Below are 12,500 nucleotides of genomic sequence, written 5' to 3' on the forward strand. Positions count from 1 at the left end.
CTCTCTCTCTCTCTCTCTCTCTCTCTCTCTCTCTCTCTCTCTCTCTCTCTCTCTCTCTCTCTCTCTCTCTCTCTCTCTCTGTCATTCATTCTCTAGAGGTGATCACAAAACAACAGTAATGGATCAACAGATATGCTGGTATTTCATCTTCCTTTGAGTTCCATTGCGTCCCTCTTCTCCTAACTCCACTCCAGCCCTCCAGTGTACTAGATCAAAGCCATTGTTGTGCCGCGCCCTGTCCCTCCCCCTTAACTGTGTTCCTGGCGGCAAGAGGCGGGACCCTTTCAAGGCATGGACCTCGAGCGCGATGGCAGGCAGGAGCTGGCTGGAGGAGATGGAGATCCTTGCACTGAGGAAAGCCAGAGCGCGTTAGTTCTTGGAGACGGGAAGTTTGGGGATTTATGTTGCTATTCATCTCCGTGTACTGCGTTAGAGGAGGGTTTTGTTGCTGTTGTTTATGCTATTTGTTCTTTTTATGGGGTGGATTGTGTTAAAAGTGTTCAAGGGGATGGATGTCAAAGTTGGGTGTCCATTTCCACTGTTCTGTGTATTGATTAGTGTTATTCGTGTCTTTCCTTTATCTTTGTTTAAGTCACGACCGTTTCTGAGTGGGAGACGCTGTGTGTGTGTGTGTGTGTGTGTGTGTGTGTGTGGAGCAGGTGTGAGGTCATGAATGAGGAGAAGCTAATACGACGCAGGGAAGATAGACCATAACACAGCGGGTCTCACCACCACAACCACCACCACCACCATCACCACCTCCTTCACCTCCACAATCGCACAGTCGCAGCAGGTTTTCCCGCGGCAACACAGGAGGGCAGCGGAAAAGAAGAGGACAAAAATTTGCATTGGTGAGAAGCGACAGCCAGGCAGAGGGGGAGACTGAGAGAGAGAGGGGCGGGTGGGTTGGTCGGTTAGGCGGGTGGGTTGTTGAGTGGGTGGGTGGGTGAGTGGGTGGGTGAAGAAGGCGTATTTTTGAAGGTCATATTGGACTTGGAAAACCTCACACTGAAATAGCATCTGTCCCTTGAAAGCCCATTGCTGCCTCCACGACAAGAACCACAAAAAACTCCCCTCGCCACCCGCATCACTTCCTTAACTCTCTCTCTCTCTCTCTCTCTCTCTCTCTCTCTCTCTCTCTCTCTCTCTCTCTCTCTCTCTCTCTCTCTCTCTCTCTCTCTCTCTCTCTCTCTCTCTCTCTGAACTTCCTCCTTTTTACTTTTTTCCACATCCCCAAATCCGCTTCCCAGTTGTGTGAGTGTGTGTGTGTGTGTGTGTGTGTGTGTGTGTGTGTGTGTTCGGGAGTTGGTGGGTGGTGGAGACAGTGTGCTGAGGAGAATGTCAGTCATGGAGAGGGGGGAAGGGGAAGCGAGGTTCATTGAGGAAGGGTTGAGTAAAATATCATTCGGTATTTTTCACGGGAATCTTGACTGCAATTATAAAAAAAAGGAAGAGAAAACTATAAAAAGAGAAGAAAATAGAAAAAAAATCCTGACCCCAATCAACCAAAGGAAATCGTGTTAAATTAAAAGAGAACACTTGAAAAAAATAGAGAAAGAAAAAAAAAATAGAATCTGAGAGGCATGCATTCACTCTGATGAAAAAAAAAAATGAAGCAAAAAAAAAAAAAAAAAAAAAATGTAAAAAAATCTCGATGAACGTATAAAATTCAACAGCTACAAGTAAGCGCACGCCAAAATATCTTTCCCAGAACTGACGCAGCTGCATAGAAATTATTTGAGTGATTCCAATAAACGCCTTTGTGCAGCCCATCCCGCCCACCCCACCTGCCTGCCTCACCCCGTACGTTTGCCCACCCCACTTCGCCCACCGCGCCCGTCCAGCCCACCACCCTCTTCCACCCCACTCGCACTAACTATACCTCGTGCTAACCCAACCAAGGCCACAACTATATCAAGCCATGCCACCTCGCCCCACCAGCCCCGACAGCTCCACCAGCCGCGCCAGCCCCACCAGCCCCACCAACCCTGAAAACCCCGCCCATTCCCCGCCCGCGCCAATTAGCTCTCCATGCGGGGCCAGTTACCAGCGCGAAAGAGTGAAAAAAATGGAAAACAGGGCGTACGGAGGGAAACAGGGTGTATTTTTCTATGTATTTTCACCAGTGCTGTAATTAAGGGAAGGGAAGGTGATTCTTTTGATGGCAAGTAAGGCATCGGTGAGGTGTGTGTGTGTGTGTGTGTGTGTGTGTGTGTGTGTGTGTGTGTGTGTGTGTGTGTTTTGTGAAGGTGACCTGGCGGCGTGCGTGGCGTGGTTCAAGGTCACTCCGCAGCCTCTGATAGCCTCCCTGGTGATGGTAGTAGTGGTGGTGGTGGTGGTGGTGATAAAGTACCGTGCAGCCATCACATCCTGACTGTTGTTGGTGTTGATAGCGGTGGTGATAGTGATGGTGAATAAGATATCGACTGTGAAGGTGACGGAGCTAGTGGTGGTGATCGCGCCCTGAGTTTAGCGATGATGATGGTGGTGATGGTGGTGGTGGAGGTTGAAATACACTGTCCGCATCACCGCCTGACTTTGGTGGTGGTGGTGGTGGAGGTGGTGAATAGAGAATGCGAGCAGCGTATCGTCAGGGAAACAATGAAGCAGTGTAGACTATTAACCCTGGACAGTGTGGACTCTGAGTGTGTGTGTGTGTGTGTGTGTGGGGGCTTGAGGCAGACTGCTATCTAGAAATAACTAGAACCACAACACTGCTGGACACACCATGATACATCCTCCTGCACCTTCGCTATCCTTCCTCCTCCTCCTCCTCCTCCTCCTCCTCCTCCTGGCCTTGCTCCAGTGGCACAAATCAGTTTACGCGGCGCCTTCAGTAATCCAGAGCAGCTGTCGGTGGTTGTCTCCGCGTGCATTATCCCGAGATAGTGATGAATGGCGCGCGTTTCAGCGACTTACGCCTCGCGATGAATGACCAATTTGGACAAGTGGCCCGGGTAAACAGGGAGCCGCGCCATCCACTCCCCGCGGCGCTCACATCAATAAGATCAATTAGCCGGCGGGAATTAGATCCTTTGACGGGCGGTCGGCGGCGGCAGCGTCTTTCCTGCAGCCGGAACAGTAGATGAACGGGCCGGGAATGTTGTGGTGGTGTGCTGTGGTGGTGTGCTGTGGCGGTGGTGGTTATTGTGGTGTTAGGGTGTGGTGGTGTGCTGTGGTAGCGCCTATTGTGGTGTTTGGGTGTGGTGGTGTTGTGGTGTCATGCTGCGGTGGTGGTTGTTGTGATGTCTCTATAATTGTGATTTTGCTCAAATTTTCTCATTTAGCAGAAACGTCAACAAAAGAGTAAACTTGATCTCATTAGAAAGCAAGACCAGTGATACAGATTCTCGCCACTTCACTGTATTGAAATTAGCCCCTTCAATACTGGGACACATTTTTACCTTGAGATTTGTGTATGATTAGACCATTTTATTGACATTAGGAATGCTCTATGGAAATCAGAAGAGTACAGTAAGCAAAATGAATATGGAGAAGTGTCCTGGTACTCAAATGGTTAAGAATCCATTGCAACTCTTAGTAAACATATAACACAAAATAAAAAATACAAACATTCTCTTCGTAAAGATCAAGAATACATTTTTATTTTTATTTTTCCTGTTTGCAGCTTGAGAGTGACTGAGTTTCTAGGGTGAGTGGTGCCAAAGAGGCTGGCACTCACTGGCCCTCCGATGCCTCGCCCCGCCTCTGCACTGCATGATTCCCGCCTCAAGCAAGAAAAGGTTCAAAGGTTTCTTTTTAGCCAGTATCTTTAAAAAGCATCCTCTGCCTCCATTACGCTCAGCCTTTTGCATAAATTAAGTGGAAAACATTCTCTCTCTCTCTCTCTCTCTCTCTCTCTCTCTCTCTCTCTCTCTCTCTCTCTCTCTCTCTCTCTCTCTCTCTCTCTCTCTATTATTATTATTTTCCTTCCCTCACTGCTGCTAGTACTCCTCTTCCATCTCCTCTTCCTCTTCCTCTTTTCACCACCATCACTCTTATCCTTTCCTTTACAATCAATAATACACTTTTGTGACGGCAGGTTACAAGTTCGCCTTTCAAAACACCACCACTACCACAGTATATGCCTCACGGGGTCTCGTAGAGCGTATACACTTTTTTGTAGTGTTTACCCTGGAATATTACACCAAATATACCCGTCTGGGGATGTCTTCGTGTTTACCTGCCGCCCACATCTCTCCAACATCGTCACCCGAGGGCGCGGCGTGGTGCGTGGGATGTGTGTTAGTGAGAGGGCGTCAGGGCGTGGCACTCTGGGTAACCGGCTCTCCCTCGGGGGCGCCACGGGACGTCCAGTGCCGCTGGGAGTATTGTCTGCGTTGTGTTGCGTCTCTTAATGCTCACTTACTTTCTCCTTTTTATTGTTCTTTTCTTCTTTTTGCGCCTTTTCCTATCACCACTACTACTACTACTACTACTACTACTACTACTACTACTACTACTACTACTACTATCATCAGAGCAGGAAAGATATCCATACTCATGCTTGAAGTTCAATTGATGAGGTATGATTGGTTCTGCAGCGCGAGGCAGGCGGCGGCGAGTGACTGTGAGGGCGGGAGGAGAGATAGGAGAGCGAGACAGGCGTTTGACACCTCATGAATAATCCTTGCTGCATCCTGTGAGTCCCTGCTCCGCTCAGAGAGAGAGAGAGAGAGAGAGAGAGAGAGAGAGAGAGAGAGAGAGAGAGAGATAAAGAATGTGATTGGCTACAGGATAGAAATGTGCTGGTCTAATACGCTGAGCTAATTCAGAGGGAGACTCGGCCTGTGTTCCAAATTATGAGTCTTATGTAGTATGTACCGAAGCGTTGACAGTACTACCTAACCTCTATCCCTGCCGTCCCGCTACCCCTTCTGTCCTCGCTGTCCTCGCTCCCACACCACCGGCGACACGTAATTACTGTATGATATGTATATGCTAATGGCGCGCTCAGCTTCGGGAAATGTACGAGAGTATTGACTTATTTTACGAGTCAGTTAGTACTACGGAATATGAGGGAGAGAATATGCCCTTCCCTTATTCCTGCCTTGTTATTACCGCCGTCCCCGGTGCTCTGTCGTTACCACCACCACCACCACCACCACCACCACTACTACTACTACTACTACTACTACTACTACTACTACTACTACTACTACTACTACTACTACTACTACTACTACTACTTTCGATATGGCAGTGAAAGGAATGGAATAGAGAATGGATGCTTAAACTAAAGGGTAACCGAAGAAAAACAGCGTATGGATATTGCTATGACGAAGAAGGGTGATATGGGGAGCTTATGAATGAAATAGGAGGGATATAGGGGAGTCCTGAAGAGAGATAATAGGTAGAGTTAGGATGATGGGGGGAAAGGGAGAAGGTATGAAAATGGGTGGAGTAAGGGAGTCATAAAAAGTGATAATAGATAATACTAGGTTAAGGGGAAGAGGAAAAATGGAATATATAAATGAGTGGTAGAGAGAAGCAATCTGAGATAAAGGGAAAGGCGAGTTACAACTATTGTTTTGGTAATGACTGAGGTGGAGAGGCGGAGTATCAAGTTTTGCAGTTATTATTGTTACGAAACGCAAAACCGTAAAATATCACAGACCACTTTCCCTGCCATACCGTGGAGTGACCTCTATATAAAAAGTGGAATGCCTCCTGTTTTCCAGTGGGGATAAAGGGCGCTTTTTTCCTGTCACTTTCTCCGTCCCGTCTGTCCCATCACCTCTCAATGTGAGTTATAATTTATGTTTTACCTGAATTGGGTTTCTGATACAGGGAACGACAGATACAGAGGATGAGGCAGAGATACACACAGCTTGCTCCTACAGCTCGAGGCAATGATACACAGAAAATGTATCCTTGAGGAAATATAGTTTCCGTGAAGGCGTCCCTGGAGAGCAGAGCGAGCCGGACGCAGGAGGAGCTTTGCTGTGTTGAGTTTACCTAATCCAGACCAGCACAACGGAAGTAAAGCGTCAAATCACTATACGTGCATTATGTTTACTCGCCTTAAACTCAGCAATTCCGTACTTAATTAATGCTCCACTAAGAGTAAAGGAGATTTTCAAGAGGGATTTTTCTGTCAAGGGAATCAGAGGGTGATGAAAGCGCAGCATGCTCAAGGGAACGTTCTTTATGTAATGACGTCTTAAGGCATAAGGGAACCATCTCTTATACTTGATCTCTTTCTCCTTCATCATGTTGCTAACGTCCTTTACGGCGGCGTCTACTTGGTACTGCTATTTTCACGTAGACACGACTCTGCTGTCTTCTCAATGGCCTCTCCCTTCTATCTCTTCCCTTGTCCAGCGCCCCTGTGCCCCACGCTCCCACTTTTTGCTGCTGCTGCTGCTGCTGCTGTCTCCGCTGTTCTCACATGCGCAGGGCCGTCAGGATGTGGTGTTGCCAATAATTGCTGCGGTGATATGAATGCCCAAAGTCTTAGCCAGTTTTTCGCGGCGCGGCAAACGATGCGCCGATCACTCTGCCGCCAGGGTCACTTGATGCTGGTGTGGCGGCGCTAAAACTGTCTTTATTGGTCGTTAGGATGCGCGTTACGGCGGCTGCGTCACGGGCCTTGCGTGGGATTGGTTACATATTGAACTAGCGACGTATTGGTAAAGTGTTATGGTGTTATGTGTGTGTGTGTGTGTGTGTGTGTGTGTGTGTGTGTGTGTGTGTGTGTGTGTGTGTGTGTGTGTTTCTGTATTTCTCTTCCTCATTCTCACCATTGCTGCTATTCCTGTTGGCTCCTCTGCTTTATTCAATTACCAAATCATTCTTTTTTCATCCCTCATTTATCTCTTTTACCTCTTTCCTCCCACTTCCCTCCTCTTACTCACACTTCCTTCCTTTGTCTTATCCTCCGACACATCACCCTCCCCATCCATTTATCCACCCTTGTTTAATCTATTCCCTCCCTCACAACCTCTCGCCTCTTCCCTCAGCGTTCCCCTCTCCCTCCCCGCGGCCCGGCCCTGCATCTCCTCCAGCAGCATACGTCCCCCACACAGCGCCTGGCTGCCTGGCTGCCCGGAACCAGGGGACGTGCCTGCTCTGAAAAAAACCGCTGAATTCACTCCGTTCCTACTTGTGTAAGCAAAATATTTAGGTCAGGCAAAGTGGGTAATTTCCCGCGGGAAATAACTTTAACATAAGCCTTTTCTAAGTTCCAAATTTCATCAGCAGCATGGAACCACTAAGTAAATGGTCGTTTGTTGTTTGTTTATTCATTTTGAGGACGAAATGAATGATGAGCGCGCCAACACGTTTGTCGCCGCCACTTTGAACCAAGGATTTGTATCGATAGCTGCTTGTTTGCTGATAAATGTCATGACCACCAAAGCAGAGAATGTATTAGTAAACGTAACTGCTTCGGTATGTATTGCTAATTTATGGTAATTTGATTGCCGGAGATTTAAGATAAAACATTGTGCCTTACCTACACAGACTGCCATCCTGTGCAAGCCCCCTTCCCGCAACGCAGCGTGAACCAGGGCAGCGGTGAGGCTGTCGACTTGGTAACACGCCTCTCTTGCCTCAATCCATATCAATTGATGGAAGTGTGTCAGTCTGCGGTGATATAAGGACATGTACACAGCTTTACCATCCTGCGCGAGCCTCGTCCCTCAACACAGTCCAGTCCAGTAACACCTCAGTCTGCCCCGAGTCCTTAATGAGTGTTGCGATTGTCAGTCTGACAGTCTGAGGGGGTTTATGTAAGAACATTTTCGTGCTGAACAAGAATTAGTTTGTGTGATTCTTTCCCGTAACTCTCTTCCCTTCCCGAGCCCTCCGAGGTGCAGGCCGTAAGGTACATGCATGTTCTCCTTGTATTCCCTTTAGGCGCAAATTGCTTCCTCCTCCATAACTCTGTTCAGAATGGAAAACAACGAGACCCAAGGAAGGACAAACATCGGCTCGTTAAGACTAAACATGGAGGCAAACATTCGTGCTATGGCGCTGAACATTGATGCCTTGCCTGCCTGTGTTATTGGAGGAAAGCTTGCTCTTAGTAATAGTCTTGCATTTATTATCCTCATACATTGGGTGCAGAATTCCCAGTCGCTCTTTCGCATTGAGAGTGACGGATTAGCAGTGCAGTGATGAACGACTGACTGAGGACGCTGGAATATAGGGTCCCTATGAACACCTATAATGGAAGGAGAGGGAGAAAGGTGTGTGAAAGGAGGGAGAGAGGACACTGAGGGGACAACAGGGAAGAGAAAGGATAAGACCTGACTGGTATAAAAAGAAACAAAAAAGTCACGTTGCGTAAGAATCATGACACATGTAAAAATGACAAACACTTTTTTAGGCGTGTGTGTATCATGGCGGCTTAATTGGACAGCTTACCATTTTATTGTTTATTTTTCATCACGCTGCTTGTTGCTTCACGTGGCAGTAGAGGGGACGGGCGGAGAGGAGAGGTAAGGGTAGGGAGAGGGAGAGGTGGGAAAAAAGAAACAGAGAGGCAGGTGGAAGTAACAAACCAGGGGGGATGGAGGAAGAGGCAGGAGGGAAAGAGGCGAGAAGAGGGGCGCTGTTAATTAAGTTGTGATGCTGACAGGTAGTGGTAACAAGCTGGCCACCTGGGGCCGCGCTACGCACCTGTGGTCTGGCTAGTGGTGGTCTGCGGTGTGGCTCTGAAACACAAAGCAACACAAAGGGAGAACAAACAGTGGGGAACGCTTTGTTGTTCCTTATCAGGCTGTTTGTAATCAGTGAAACACGTTTCTAACCTTAATAAGAGATGTAGGAAAATAAAAGCGAGGAGGAGGAGGAAGAAGAGGAGTAGGAGAAGGAGGAGGAATCAAATTGCATCTCTTCCCAGAGTTCTTAACCAATTTTAATTATGTTTGTATTCCTGGAAAGAGGAACTTGAGATGCAAAGAACTGTGGTTGAGATATGAGATATGATAAGAAAGTGATATGTCTGAAGAAAGCAAAAAAAATTATACTTTTCTTGTGAATTAATAGAAAAACCCTTCCAAAAAGTATAATGTTTGACGGGAACTGTATGAATACGGAGTTGTTTAATACGTCACAGAGAACCAAATGTTAAAAAGAGAAAATCTGTGATGAACAACATAAATATTTAGTTTTTAGTTTTGTGTGTTTAAAAATTATCGCGATAACACGCACCTATGAGGAGGAGGAGGCGATAAGGAGGAGGAGGAGGAGAAGGAGGAGGAGGAGAAGGGCAAACACAATAGAAGCTGGGAAGTTAATGATTCGATATAAAGACAAGAGATGAAAAGCTTTGAAGAAAGTGCTTATAAGTGCTCTTCTCTCCACTCCCTCTCTCTCTCTCTCTCTCTCTCTCTCTCTCTCTCTCTCTCTCTGGTACATGAGACACATTAGATCACCAGAATTTTAGGCTTTCCTCTCCCATCTTCCTTGCCGCCAATCTGTACAACTCAATTACGGACACAGAAGCCAATACTCCACCACCACCAACACCACTACTACTACTACTACTACTACTACTACTACTACTACTACTACTACTACTACTACTACTACTACTACTACTACTACTCTATTTCTTCTCTTCCTCTTTTCTTTGCTGCTTAATAACGACTTCCTCCTCCTCCTCCCCTCCTCCTCCTCCTCCTCCTGTTAGGCTTCTTTTTACGTATTTACTTTCTTCCTTCTTTTTCTTTTTTGTTCCTTTCTTCCACGGTCTCTTCAGTGATTCTCTACACCATCTCCTTGACGTAATATTCTTTGCTTTTATCTCCTCTTATAGTCTTCTTACCTCATCTCTCCTCTATTCTCTTTACCTCTCCTCATTTGGTGTCCCCTCTTGTGTGTGTGTGTGTGTGTGTGTGTGTGTGTGTGTGTGTGTGTGTGTGTGTAGAGGTACGTGTACGCTTCACATTTGACAGGTCTGCAGCAGTGTGTGTGTATGTGTGTGTGTGTGTGTGTGTGTGTGTGTGTGTGTGTGTGTGTGTGTGTGTGTGTGCATAACAAGTGTATCTATTCCTCGTCGTGGTGAGTATAAACTTAGCGTACGTTCTCTCGTTCTACACTGTGCTGGTTGTTTGCATGCTGTGGCGGTGCTGTGTTGGTGCTGTGGCGATGCTGTGTTGGTGCTGTTCCGATGCTGTGCTATCGGCTAAATGTGACGCTATGACGCTGTTGTGCTGTGATGCTGCGGTGCTGTGAGAAGGGTGGTGTTTGCAGCCGGTGATACTGCCACGATGGGTGAGGATGTGTTAAGCCAGAGAGAGAGACAGAGCGAGAGCGAGAGAGATAGAGAGAGCGAGAGCGAGAGAGAGAGAGAGAGAGAGAGAGAGAGAGAGAGAGAGAGAGAGAGAGAGAGAGAGAGAGAGAGAGAGCCTTGCACTATGAAGGTATTGCTACAGATGGATAGTTTTTTGTGCCTTTTACACATATTGCTATTAATTCCCTTGTGTGTGTGTGTGTGTGTGTGTGTGTGTGTGTGTGTGTGTGTGTGTGTGTGTGTGTGTGTGTGTGTGTGTGTGTGTGTGTGTTAATGGGATGCTCTATACCTACCTACACTTGCAATAAGAGGTACACACCTGCTTCAGATGTATCTTTAATTAGTGTGAAATAACATTGTGCTCTCTCTCTCTCTCTCTCTCTCTCTCTCTCTCTCTCTCTCTCTCTCTCTCTCTCTCTCTCTCTCTCTCTCTCTCTCTGGAAACAATGCTAACCCAATCAAGGAAAGCGTCCCTCTATAGAGTTACTCAGCGTCTTCCTTCATTCCTCTCCTTCCTTCCTTCCTTCCTTCATTCCATCCTTCTTTTCTTCTCCCTGCTGTCTCTCTTTCTCTGGTTTGTGTTGCTTGTCTTGCTGTCTTCATAACACACTGAGGCGGGGTGTCATTATATGTAGTGGTCTCTGTTTTTCTGTCTGTCTGTCTGTCTGTTTTTGCCTGCTCATCCTTCTGTCTGGATTTCTGTCAGTGTCATTTTGTCTGTCTTTATCTTTCTCTCTGTCTATTTTTTTCCATGTCAGTTTGTCTATCCCTGTCCCTGTCTGTGTTTCTGTCCGTGTCAGTTTGTCTATCCCTGTCCCTGTCTGTATTTCTGTCCGTGTCAGTTTGTCTATCTGTATCTTTGTCTGTCTGTATTTCTGTCCGTGTCAGTTTGTTTATCTCTGTCTCTGTCTCTCTAAGAAAGGTTCAATAAAACACGTGGCTACAAAGCATGAAAACGTTTAATCATTTCCATATATATATTTTTTTGTATATTTATATATATAATATAATCCTCATATATAATATCGGTAGAACATCGAAGAAACGCTCGTTCATTTCAGCCATCACTAGGAGACAGACACTCGCTCGCTTGCTCTCCTCAGGTCCCGGGACGATGCGCCAAACCCAGGCAAGGGGAAGAAAAAGTGCCTTATTATTGAAAATTTTACCTTGTGTGGACTCCGTGATCCCGCCGTTCCCTTCTCTCCGCCCCCTCTGTGACTGGGAGGTGTGTGTGTGTGTGTAGTAAGGGTGAAACGTGCGTGTGATCCAGTATATTGGTTACGTATGCGTGTGTGTGTCACCGACAGGACATGTATGGTGAGGGTAAGGGAAGCGGGAGGGAAGGAGGGAGGGAAGGAGGGAGGCAGGGAGGGAGGGAGAGAGAGAGATGCGTGTGATACAGTATTGGTCAGCGAGGGAAGCGAACACTCGGTTTCCTGCACGAGTATGGAGACATTGAGTGAGTCTTTCCTTGCCTTCAGTGCGGCAGCGAGAGGGGGACAGTGTAGGGACCGACGCGTTGCTCGCTCGCTAACTTGGTCGTGGCCGAGGAATTACTGCCGCTCCCTTTACGAAGAGTTCATGTTCATGTTTGTTGTGAAGGGCGTGTGGCTGCGGTGTTTGTGTTTGCTGTAGGCTGGCGTGAGGGAGGCAGGGAAGGAGGGGACTGGAATGTGACAGGGAAAGGAGAGAGAGAGAGAGAGAGAGAGAGAGAGAGAGAGAGAGAGAGAGAGAGAGAGAGAGAGAGAGAGAGAGAGAGAGGGAGTATGTGTGTATTGGTGTGTGGGTGGATGGGTGTTAGTGACTGAGTACAGGTCTGTCTGTCTGTCTTTCCTCGTTAATAATTTTACCCCTGGAGCTTAACTTTCTGCGCACACGCCACGAGGACGTCCCTCGTCCCCTCACACGCACACACACACACACACACACACACACACACACACACACACACACACACACACACACACACACACACAGATACGCACGCGCATGCAAACAGACACAAACACACACACAGTCCTTACATAATTTTGATGGCTAGTTCCTGAAGGTACAGGTTTACATACACAGTACACGTGCATCTATATACACAGGGCGCATCGGCAGGTACCGTGAGTGGAGGTGAGTACCTGTGGTGGATGATGCATCACGAACACCAGTGTGGTGCAGCCTGTGTGTGTGTGTGTGTGCGTGCACACACTTCCACGAGGCCTGTCACGAGGCCTCCCGCTATGTACACACGTAAACACTGAAA

At 47.3% G+C, this 12,500-nt stretch overlaps 1 protein-coding gene across 1 annotated transcript in view; it reads right to left on the reverse strand.

Annotated features, from left to right (window-relative positions):
- Positions 1–11,184: 11,184 nt before the first annotated feature.
- Positions 11,185–12,500, reverse strand: part of LOC123512318 — a 108,806-nt gene continuing 107,490 nt past the window's right edge. Inside the window, exon 18 of the mRNA XM_045268654.1 lies at positions 11,185–12,500. This exon is cut by the window's right edge and continues 459 nt beyond it. The gene's annotated coding sequence lies outside the window, so the exon portion shown is untranslated.

Source organism: Portunus trituberculatus, chromosome 33, assembly GCF_017591435.1.
Source record: "Portunus trituberculatus isolate SZX2019 chromosome 33, ASM1759143v1, whole genome shotgun sequence".
Classification (NCBI taxonomy): Eukaryota; Metazoa; Arthropoda; class Malacostraca; order Decapoda; family Portunidae; genus Portunus; species Portunus trituberculatus.